Here is a 13,551-nt window from a genome sequence, read left to right as displayed (position 1 = left end):
CAAATGAATTCCTTTTTTTCTTCCGTTACTTCATAATTATTATAAATTATGTATATTAACTCAATGTTTAACATGAAAACAAGCTAAAAAAATCATAAAATAGAGAAACACAGAATCCAGAAAGAAAGCCCATAGCGGCAGAATTGACAATCGTGCAGGCTCGGTTTGATTGAGCGTGTTCATGGATTGAACTGGAAAGTGCAAGTTACCGTCCACGCCCCCAACACCGGCTTAAGCAGTGTTCAACATCTGAACACGAAATTGTGAAATTCTGAATTTAGAAACATCCGCAGATGTGTTCATACGGCAGTAATCACGGAACATTCTATGTGACACAGTATTGCCATTCCATGTAAAGCAGCGTATGATCCCCAAGTAAAAGAATGGGTGTGCCCTAAACGGGAAAACAATCGGCGGAACTAAATTAAATTGAATTTTTAAAAGGGGATCTGAGGTTATAAAGCCTACATATCACAGACAAGACGTCAAAAGACAAATTTAAAAAGCATATATCAAGTTATGTTGTTTCTCTATGCTTATGGTTCCTTTAACAATAGCCTACAGTTTGTTTAAATGAAGAAACACTTAAAAACAAAATTTTAGTCAAAGCAAGCAAGTACATGTAGGTATTTAACATTCAAAACATAACATATGCTATTCCATATTCATCAAGATAAATGTCAATATTTAGCATTCAACAAAATCCTTACTTTACAAGTAAAGCGTCATTACATATTCTATTAACAAAATCCCCGTTTGATTTCATTTAGGTTCACTTGAAGGAAACGTGGGCACAAGAATAGGTGTTATGATAAAATTTCAAAATTCACGTGTGCACAATAATAAGTTTTATAATAAAGCCAAAATTCAAATTCCAGTCAACAAGCCTTTAACAGAGTAAAGGAATTATCTAAAATGTTCCAAACTGAGAATCAATTTTAAGATTCTTGATATGAAATATTCATAAACTTTATTGCTTTTGAGCACCTAGCAAATTCGCTCAGGTACTTTAACAAATAATTATCCGGGGCATGTTTTTCAGGAAAATGCTCCGTCATAGTTTTTATGTTCTACACTGTGCTTTGATCGCACGATTGTTAAAAATGAAACTTAAGATGTTCTTATTGATTATTTAACTTGCAAGCTTCTTATAAGATTAATGTCTGCCAGTTGACAGTGGAAAAGTATTTATTTAGGCGTATAATTAATGAGTGTCAATTATTAAGAAACGTGTTTCACAATTCTGGAAAAGCAAATAGGATATTACCTGAGATCAATCAGATCATAAATAAAAGTGAAAAGCGCACATCCGGGTCTTATTAAGTAGCTTCAATTGAGGCAGACGAATGTTTTACCAAACTTATAATCATGTCATCTATACCTGTACTTAAAAAGTTGCAAGTAGTCAGGAGAAAAACATAGACAACCGAGAACATAGGCTTCTCGGTCTAATTTAATTTGTAGTTTTGAAATCAACTATTTAAATTATGCTTAATATTTTGGCAGGATCTTGTTCTTTTAAAAATAATTTTTTTCTTGTTGTTTTATTATATATAAAAATGTTAAACTATTTCTGAGGAAAACTATTTTATATTTTGACATTCCTCTTTTCGACGAATCTTAACATGGAGAGATGAAAGGTTTATTATTTATTAATGCCCACACAGAAATAAACATAACCTTGATAAATGATACTGAACTGTCAACTGGAACAAAATGGAAATTAGACAGATAAATGATTGATTTTTATTTGAATATTGCTTGATTTGCATGATTTTACTACAACCAAAATACTTATCTCTCTAAATCCTCATCAAAACTCATTTTCAATAAAATAATTGTAAACAAGTTTTCATTCGTCTGCATCTCCAGCCATTGCAACCATAAAGTCAAGTGACAAGTCAAATTTAAATACAAGTTGTTCCCAAAATTATCGTCACAACATGGTACTTTCTTATGCATCTTAGTAGTTTTTCATTATTTCTATTGCAGCCTCAGATAAATGTGCTAGGCAAATACAGATCAAATTCTGTCAATGATTAGCAAGATGCATAACATATTGTGCTGCAACATCTCTATAATCACTTGATAACCATGGCTGAGATAGGTTACGGATATTATATATATGAAACTATTAACATTTTCACAGATTATGCCATTCATTTGGTAATTCGTTTCAGAAATAAGCCATTCAGCCTTATATGGTTGATAAGCGTTTTAGCTTTTTGTACACTAGTTGTAAAATAAAACAACAGCCAACCACAACCGTAAAAAGCTGTGACATCATCAGACAGGAATTGGAAGTTGAGTTGCAGTCAGGTTGTTGACCTTTATCTGTAAAATTATTTGTTAATTTTATTTGAAATCTTTGTGTTTTTATGTCAAATTGAATGCTAAGTAGTGCAACACATCGATTTTGTGATTGCAAAGACATTTAATAGTTATATAGCCCATGAAATCGTTGCACCGTTGAAAGCTGGATAGCTTCTTTACAAGACAAAATTCAAACTCCTATTAAAAGGTCTCCTCTGAGGTTTCTTATACGAATCCACTTGAATGTCTTTCAAGATAAGTACCATTTGGTAACTATTTGATTTCCAGACTTTAGATCATTGACCCACTTTTTTCTCAGATTAATATTCTTTAAAGTGAAAAAAGTGAAAAAAATAAGAAGTGGCCAAAGAATCGTAAAAGTATGAATTAAACTTTGTTCGTTATCTTTGACATATCTTTCAGTTTAAAGTGGTATAGTTGATCCATGTAAGCATTTCAATTTTAACGCTAATAGGCTTTTGGTTAATACGGAGCTCCTTTAAAAATGTACACGGTACAAAAAATAGCAGGCCAATTCATTACAATCGTGTTAATATCAACGTCTCTACTTTCAAAATGTTAACAATAAAAATGTTTCGCTATAAAATAAATATGACAAAAATCTGTAACTGTAATGAAGTATAGGTTTGATAACTGTTCGTTGTGCTTTTCTAAATGATATTAACATTGTTTAATCAGATGGCCCAGAAAAAACATTAAATCGTACCAGGGTAATATCTAAATAAAGAAAATATCATTTTCTGTATATATCAGAATCAGCTGACCTATTGCACGAAACAGTACTCAATCATTAAGGAAGTTACGAAAAATTCAGGATATAACGGCATTATTAAATATTTCGTGAGAAAATAAAGAAAAGCATCAACTCGAAATGCCGATAATAAATTGCGATAACAATAACTAAATTAACTCTCAGCAATTATTTGTTATTCAGTGAAGACGTTTCATTTTTTTTAAACGAACTTTATTATCATAGACGATATCTATGTTCTTAATTAATGATGCTTAATTAATTATATGCCTAAATAAATACCGTCGACTATTAAAAGAAGCTTACAAGTTGAAAATTCAATAGAACTTCTTCATTTTCAATTTTAACAATCGTGCAATCAAAGCTCGGTATGAAGCATAAAAACAATATGACGGAGCGTTTGCCTGAAACATATGGCCCGGATAATTATTTGATAAAGCACATGAGAGAATTTGCAAGGTGCTAAAAAGCAACAAAATTCATGAATATTTCAAGAATCTTAACATTCTTTCTCAGCGTGCAAGATTTTAAATCATTCCTTCTCATCGTTTTTTTTATTTTAATTTTTTTTTCAATATTAATTATTTTTATTGTGCAACATGACATTAAATAACGTGTTACATCGCTTTCCGCTCAAAACTTGTTTAATATTATGTAAAACTTCAAATATTAGGTTAACTCTTACAGTATCTTTTTTATTATCTTTTGCGTATGTTTTTCCGTTTTAAGTGCATCACTTGATCCATGCAGGAATTACAAAACCATTTTCAAAGATGACACCTTAGTCAATTATCACTGAATATACCTGAGATTAGTTGCTTAGTAGTTTTATCAGTCTCTTCTGAACACCTTTGTCAATTATTTTGAAGAGGACAGTCCAGAAACTATTTTGTCTTCATACGTTTTCAAACGGCATCTATACAAATCAGTGTTACCGGGAAATGTGTCATTAGTTGTTAATGCTAGTAACATGATAATTAAAATTGTCCATTGTAAAGACTGTCTGCACAATTATTCGCCTACTTTTTTTTCTTTTTTTTACAATTTACGAAATTGTCGGCCAGGATGTTCATCATAACGGCAAATCACTTGGACATATAGGTGGTTACGAGCCATATTGAAAAGTCACCGAAACAAGACAATGTAGCTGCCTGAAATACACGTAATGTGTGAACAAATTATTCGTTTGTTCCATAATTTGATTGACACTACATGGATTTTAGGGACTGTAGCTTGCTGTAAAATCAACTACGTTTTCATACAATATCAAAAGAAACATTTTTGCGTGTAGACTCCTATATGTCTGTTGTCGAGAAAAACACTCTGACATTTCCAAAATGTGCAAAGACATCAGATATACTACTTCATGAAACAAACGTAATACATGAATATCGCTAACATAAAATAAAAATAGCAGCTGATAATAAAAATAATAGTTATAATAGAAATAATATTTATTATATATTATAATAATAAACTTCGAAACTGAAACAATTAAACCTCACGTGCTTTAACACCGAGCGCCTCAAATGTTACCGACATTCACGTGAATATGTGCGTGTTATGCAATAATCTAGCGTGGAACTTAGGAGTCTGAGAGAGAAAAACCGATTAACGTGGCAGGCACAATTAACATACAAAAAAATGCATTATAATGCTATATATTTCTAGAGCTTTTTAAAATATGATATAAGAGAATAAAGAATAATGAAGTAGCTACACCTTTACTTAATATAAGTAAGTAAGATTTTAAGGGGAAAAAAGAAATTTATTTTATGTTTTTGAAATTTTAGATTTTTGATGTGCTGCATTATGGGTTCCACTTGATCTTTTGAAACTTATAGGTGTAAATTATGTTTCATATATTGATATATTGTTTTTTTTTGAGACAACTAATTTCAATGCTTTATATGGTAATAGGAAGATAAATGTTGTTAATGTCCTTATAAACAGTTTCTTTAAAAAACTAATCTAAATAACACCAGAGTTTTTAGAGTTTCACCTTAAATATTTATTTATATTTGCCACATACTTTTTTTTCTTTCAAGAACATTTTTAATAGTATATTCGCTAACATCTTATATAAATTCATGCTTGAATGTAAGAACGCTATTAATTTTTTGTATATAGTGTCGTAAGAGCTTGACAAAACTAACGGTTAAAATTTATTGCGACAAGAAATAGTGGATAGATTAACAAAGCTGCCAACGGAAAATATATGACGTTCTGCAAAGCTTAGCAGTATACATATCTTCCATTTATATTAGTAAAATGTAAGCATAACTATCAAAACAGTCTACCCCTAGAACTATTCAATTATGTACTTGTTACAGAAATCCATGTAAGTTAACTAGAGAGCTCTCTGATATTTACGCGTCAATTTGTCCCCAGTATTATTCCCATATGTAAGTTATTTTATTTGCAACGAGTTTGTTATAATTAATCATTCTTTCTTAATATCGGCACATTTTAGGAAAGGAAAATAGAAAATGACCTAAGAGCAATCAAATCATAGCAAAAGTGAAATTCCTACACTTGGTATTTATATAGATACTACAAATAAAGAAACAGCTGCAAACGTATATTTTACCAAAATTGCAGTAATGTAATCTATAATTGCACGTAGTTTGTAGGAAAACATAGACAACAGAGACCATATGCCTCTAGATTTAATTTTGTTTTGAAAAACATTATGTAAATGATGTAAGGATGTCCGTAACGGTGTTATAAAGAACGTTGACTAACCGCCTCCGTGATCGAGGGATTAGAGTCGATGACTTCTAATCCAGTTACCTCCCTGGTGTGTGTTCGATCTCCGGGAGATGCTTTGGTAGTCTAGCGCGGAGGAAGGTAGTGTAGTACTGGTGTTACTCTCCAGGAACGATCGTTAGGAAACTACCCGCCTATATGACTGAAATACTGTTAGGAAAAGGCGTTAAATGAAACAAACAAACAAACAAGAACGTTGACCTCACGTAATTTGCTTCTCATCGCTGTAGGTTCGAGCCGCACTTACGGAACGCCGGTGGTCTACTCAGGTCCCTGTTTGTGCTTGTAATAATGCACAGAAATACACCTGATGTCTTCATCCGACAGATATGCTGTGGAAAGTCGCCATTTAGCCTATACCGCAACAGTGCGACATAAAAAAAAACTAAAATGCTATAAGAAAAAAACAATAACATCTTGTCATTTTTATATACTAGTATTATATTTTATATTTGTGTCATTGATTATATAAAAATATTTCTGAGGAAGTCATTTAGTTGATATATTATTTTTTTTTTTTTTGGTAATTCTTAACATGAAATTATGTAATTCTTAACATGAAATTATTAATCAAGACTGTTCAAAATATTCAATGATTGATGTATGTTGAAGCAAATTTTCATAGTTTCTCTACTCTTTACTTTGTTTTGATTTTCATTGTTAATTATTAGAAACCGTGTCAATGCAATCAGTCATCTTAGCAAACCAGCAGATGATTTGAATAATGAGAAAATAATTTCACTGTCATTCTATTTCCCTTCCTCCTATTTGGCCTGTCTGGTGTCAGATTACTGCTCCCCTCTGTGAACGCACTTACAAAATATAGCACGACTGTATTTATTTGGAAAATCAATAATTACTTTCTATAATTGCTTGACTACCTCATTGGCTAATGTAGGCTATAAGTAGCGTTTAGAAAGTAATGAATGTTGTTGCGTTAAAGTATAAAAAGCTTTTTTATAAATGCCGGTAGCTTTTAGAAGGTAATGAATATTGTCGTATTAAGTAGTTACAATTGGTTTTGATGTTTTTACTAAGAGTATCTATTGATTCGCGTTTTTCATGGAATTTGTCATTTGTTATCATAAACATGTTTTCCTTGATTGGGTTTTTAGTAACAAACGACAAGTAAAGGTCATACGGCGAATTTTCAGCTTTACTGACGGTAGAGGACATCAAGTGCTGTGTATTATTTCAGTCACTTTGCTGGTACCAGAGTAGAAAAATTGAATTCAAGAACCTAGCTCGCATTGCGTTCTCAAATGAAAGTATTAAGTCCCTGTCGATCCCACTGCGGTGAGGGGCAAAATAGTTCATGTCAACGAGCTTATTGATGTGAATAACAAATCTGAACTCAAATTGTAGTTTGATTAGATCCACTTTGTAATAAAATCATTTAATTTTAAAAGTAATTCCCTGAAAAGCATACATTAATATAATGTTTGGAATTTGGTTCTCAATATTTGAAAACGTAACAGATAATTATTAGAACCCAAAAACCTACAACAGTAGATCTATTTAGTTAGTTTTACAGGAATTTTAGTCCAATTTACAGAATAGTTCATATATGTCCTTCAATTTCAAAATAATGAAAAAGAATATGTTTTCCACATGTTAAAACCTTTTAATCCTACTTCATTGAAAGATAATTATATGTATAATAGTCTCAAACTCCAATATGCAGTTTTGCTGCCTGATCGTCATTGATGCAGTTGTCTATATATTGTAATACTCAGCATTGGTATATCCCTGGAAACAATTAAATAATCTCAGGAAAAATCAATTCAGTATATATCGTCCAAAATTGAGAAACCATATAAATCATGCGCAATATCCTATTGTAAGACAACTTCACTCAATCATTTAGGAAATTACAAACTACATGAAACATGACGCCAAGTTTACAAAATGCTTGAACTTTGTTTTTTTATATCAAGTATGCAAGTGAATATGTCTACAATATTTCATTAGTATTTCAAATATTGATATAAATAACATTTGAAAGAAAAATATGTTGATAAATTTCTGTGTGACTCATAATGATGATATTTTGTTCCAGAACAATTCGTTATCTACAATATGAATATATATTATACCTCATTTGCATATGCTCTTCTTTATTTAATATGACGTCATCCGGTCCATAAACCGCATACAGACCGGGGGCGGTCCATAATTCTTATGAAGACCGTTTAAACGTAACTTTCACGACGTGCGAATTTCACGACGACACAAACAGACGATGACTGTCTAAATGGCCAGGCGACTCACTTTTTTATCAGAGACATAAATTCATTACATGTTGATCAAAAGTCATGATTTGTCTTTAATTTAATTATATATTTTATTTATACAGTTTGTGAAATTTTTAAAGTCCGGGTTTTTTGCCTAGTAAAATTAAATATTTAATTTGATTATCAAAAATGGAATATTAAAAGAAGAGCATGATTATTTGCTGCATCGCTTTTAATAATAAAACAAAATCCGACTAGGGTTTGAGATATTTCACACACTGAACAAGTAAAAATTATTATTTGAAAGCAAATAATAGTAAAATGACAGCAAAAAAAAACAACAAATGGATGAAAGGATTTAGATCCGGTATAATATAACAAATAAAACATGGCCTTTCGGGCAAAATGCAAGTTTACGGACTGGTTGGTCAGACCTCGGAAGGAATATGGCCCTCAGCTGCGCTTCGGGCCATATACCATCCTCAGTCTGACCAACCAGTCCGTAAACTTGCATATTGCCCTCAAGCCCATGTATTATTTGTTAAATAAAGTATCGTGTATTGGCCTTTTGACTTCTGTGAGATTCCTGTTCATATGTACAACGCCAATGCATGACATGTCAATCGTTGAAATCGTTTGCATAGTGTATAATTGATATTACACGCTCTACTCGTACGTAAAAGAAGTTGTTTTATTCTTGTCAACAAAACAGACATTGAAAGAATATCACTTTTGCTATCGTTTAGCCCTATCGTTTAGCTGTATAGTTAATATGAACTTGCAAATAAATGGAAATAATTATACAGATTTTTGTGTACTTACCTACTTACATATGTCTTGTGTTATTTATATAACACAGTAAAAATATCTATAATAAAAGACGCAACACAAAGTAATTATAATTGTCTGTGATTTATTTGTCATTTTATGATAATGATTTGATAGGTTTGATGACGTTTGTTGTGCTTGTCTAAATGTTCTCTACATTGTTTAATCTTGTGACACAGAATGTAAATATCTAAATGTAAAAAATGATGTTTTCTGTATTAATCAGAATCAACTGACTTTTTTTTAAATGAAAGATTTAAACAGTTCTGCAAGTTATGTTCTTTCTGTATGTAAATGGTGTCTTTAACGATAGCCGCCTAGTATTTGTTTAAATGAAGAAACATTTAAAAATTATTTAAGTCAAAAGCACACAAGTACATGTATGCGTATAAAATTCAAAGCAATAAAACTAGATGTTGCATATCATCAAGATAAATGTCAAATTTCAGAGTTTAACAAAACCTAACTTTGCAAGCATAGCGTCATTACATATTCTGTTAACAATATCCCTGTTTGATTTCATTTATGTTCACTGAAGACATCTTTGGCACAAGAATAGGTTGTTTAATGGTAGGCCCAAAATTCACATTGGCACAAGAATGATAATACCAAAATTCAAATTCCAGTCTACAAGCCTTTAATATTGCCTTAAGCATTAACTATTATGGGAAACAGAGTGAGGGAATCATCTAACAGTTTGCAAACTGAGAAAGAATTTTATGATTATTGATATGAAATATTCATGAACTTTGTTGCTTTTGAGCACCAAGCAAATTCTCTCAGGTACTTTAACAAATAATTATCCGGGGTATATTTTTCAGGCAATTGCTCCGTCATAGCTTTTATGTTTTATACCGTGCTTTGATCGCACGATTGTTAAAATTAAATCTCAAGATATTCTTAATGATTATTTAACTTGCAAGCTCCTTATAAGATTAATGTCTGCCAGTTGACATTGGAAAAATATTTATTTAGGCGTATAGTTAATGAGCGTCATTTGTTAAGAATCATGACTAACGTTTAGAATGATATCGTCCAAGAAAATGAAGTACGATTTATAAAGGTCAAACTTCTTTACACATTTATAACAAATTATTGCGGGTAAAATTAATAATTGTAATCGAATCATCGACATTTCGAGATAATTGTTCTGTTGTTGGTTTTTTATTTCATTTTTACGAAATATTTAACGCGATTGCTTTTTTTATTATTTATTTATCTAGTATCTATTTTTTACGAAATATTTATCAAAGTATTTATATCCTATAAGTCGTATCGAACTCTATAATCCTCATTCAGGTAGACCATGGGTAATGGGCAATGTAAGGAACTTAAAGTCTTAAAGGTCACCGGTATGCAAAATTTAAGTAAAATATACCTTGTTCACGCCCTCTAGCACCGGCTGAATTTAATAAAATGTAAAAGTAATTTGAATATAACGACCTTAACTACACTGTTACGGACGCCCCTACAGTATCCAATTAAAAACATTTGATCTACAGGACATTGTTCTTTGTGTCTATTTATAATGCATGTATAGATTTCATGACAGAATACGTCTGCAGATGTTTCCTTCATTGTAGCTACTAAATAAGACCCGAATGTGCGATTTTCACTTTTCTTTTATGAACTAATCGCTCTCTTGTCACTTGCGTCTCACCGCTGAAGTATCCTTAAAGTCCTAAAAGTACAGCATTATTGTACAAGAAAACATCCTACCTAAAATTGACGTTGTGATAGATGTTGACAGTATGGACATTGCGACAAAGGTTAGGAGTACGGTGGAAGATAGCAAGACTGTTAAAACATACATCAGCTTCTCAAACTACCGGAACAAAAATCGTCAAAACAACATAAAGTGATGTCAAAAATATTGGCATGATGAGAATCAAATACCCTGATCTCCGATAATATAAACACTTTTGGTTAATGCTATTCAGCAATATGTAAATATATATTGTATGAATAACAAACACAACACTTTAATTTGCCGAATCTAATATCATTATTATATTGATAGACAAAATAAAACGACATGAATAATGCATTGTGTATACAAGAATTCGATAACTTGTTCTCAGTAGTTTTGAGACGAAATCCTTAAGACATAATATTATTGCCAATTCAAAAAATGTAAAGTTGTATTTGCGAGATACCAGCTTATAATATCTCGTCAATGAATGTATTCACAACATCTGTTGACGTTACCTTCCATTCGTCTGGCTTCCTAATAAGTATAATACAACAAGATTATAATACAATTCTGTATTCTTTTATACGAGTATACAAATGCCAACCGTTTTGCAGGTGTGTATGAGTTCAAAATATAGAATCAGTTTTGTACTCAACATAGTCTTCTAATCTGAACTCAAAAACATCGATTATAACTATTCCCCTTAACAATATAGCGATTTCTATTAATAGAAGATTTGTATTGAATTATCTATAACTAATTCCGGATTCCAAATGTTATGAGGCTCAGAGAATATTTTTTCAGTATAATCTTTGTCTGCTGGGGTCCACAATAAGCGGTTATCTTCCCATTGTTGTAATGAAATGATGTCATATCTTCATTTGTTGTTGGTCGTTTTCATAACATACTATGATAGCTGAAATAACGGATGGAAAAAAAAATTGCATAAACATTACAGTAATGCAAAATTCATTGCAAATAAAATTGAATAATCAGCAATATTATTACAAGTATTTGCAATTCTTTGATAAATCGATGAATACTCATTTTTCTTCTTCATTTACTAATTAATTCGACTTTTTCTTCTTCCTTTTTTGTAGTTGTCCGACTGGGCGTGCTGTTTTCCAATATGATATGACAATTAAACAAAATGTGTAGAAACAAGATAAGACAAAATTCTTATTTCTTGAGTTTATATATACGTTATACAGGATCGTGTGACTTTGTGTATGGCGGTGGATGCGGGCCTGTAAACCAAGGTGGAAATTAAAACTGAAATCGAATAAATATTTCTGATTATTTTACATTTCTACCTTTTAAATATTCACGTCCAGTCTTTAGTTGAGCAAGCCAAGGCTGCAGTGTTTTGTAGGGATATAAATCTCTAAATCTGTAAAATAGAGAAAAACAGAACCGATATATGACCGTAATAGTTTGCGTGCTTGGAGATTATAAACTGTTTCCGTTAGACTTCGATTTTCGCGCTCTGCGGTATCCATTAATCCTGTTTGATACGGAAACTTATTGCGTAGATGTACCTGTTTTGCGAAGATTAATTTTGTTTTCATTTTTATTTATTATTTTTTTGCGTAAGAAAATCATAATGTTAAACTTATTGTTTACTTACCGTTGTGCTCAAGCCTATTGTACTGCAAATCCAAGACTTATAAAATCAATAAAATACTACAATTGAAAAATTCTTTTATACATTACATACAGAAGCACATGAATATCAATATGATACTAATATAAATATACGAACAGTCAGAACAGTCATAAAATCATGTGATTTTTATACATATTTCAATCATTTTAAGTAAAAAACAATAATTTTGCTTGTGTCCTTTGTTGACTGAATATTCTTATTTGTTTCTAAACTATGTTCAATAGAAAATATTTTTTCATATTGATTATATAATAGTTTAGTTAGAGATTCTTCTTTCTAATAAAGGGCCCTTCTAATAGCCAAGTTGTAGTTTAGCAAAATCTCCATAGCTCGTAAACCATACTGTAAACTTTGTTTAAATTTTGCACACAGGTGTCCTTAAAGGTATTTAACTGACCTCTGTTGTCAATCTTATAGTTCCTTATAGTGCCCATCAGGGGCTTAAAAAGACTAATAAATAAATTGTGAAATAAAACTAAATATGCCCAATGAATCTAGCTTCTTGCATTGTTTTAAGTTTTTCCTTTACTGCTTCTAAAATGTATTTAAATCCAGTGTCTAATTTGTTTGATTTGACGAGTCATTATGGTATTTTTTTTCTATTTTAGTCGTGTTTTTCCTCGATTATTGATAAAGGTTTACATCGGTTATTGATAAAGGTTTACATTAATTTACGCAACCGTCGTATCATTTAAAATAAAAAAGAACAATTTTAGTTTTAATCAAAAATAATTTTTAACAGAGTTAAGCTTTGACCTCCAAGTGTGGCCGTGACCTTAGAGATAATGATCCGTGTGTTGTGTATGATATGTTGTCTTATCATTTTCAACATTTGTGCCATGTAATTTCAAAATCCCTTAATAGATAAAAAAGTTATACATGTACCGGACACCACAAATATTCTCGAACTTCCTACTTGGACAGAACACTCATAAGATTTTATAGCTTTCTGACCAATCTCAAATGTATTGTGTAAATATTGTTCATCATAATGTAAAATATATCCAAAAAAATATGTTTAAACGTATTATATATTTATTTTTTCCAGAAATAAATGAGATTAGAATTTGCACATCTTTCTCGTAATATGTTAATGAAAATAGATTTATACTAGATTGAATGTGTCGTTTAGGAAGCAAAATGTCAATAAAGTAGTATTTAAACTTAAAGTTTCATACAAAATACTAACAATAATTATACTAATTGCAAATAGAGCAAAAGAAGCAAAAGATAGTTTGTCCATCTGGCAAATGAGTAATTTGTTGGAAACTGTAAC

The sequence above is a fragment of the Ruditapes philippinarum genome, unplaced genomic scaffold, assembly GCF_026571515.1.
Source record: "Ruditapes philippinarum isolate M1 unplaced genomic scaffold, ASM2657151v2 ctg228_1_1_1_1, whole genome shotgun sequence".
NCBI classification, from domain to species: Eukaryota; Metazoa; Mollusca; class Bivalvia; order Venerida; family Veneridae; genus Ruditapes; species Ruditapes philippinarum.
Note: the sequence above shows the minus strand (reverse complement) of the source record.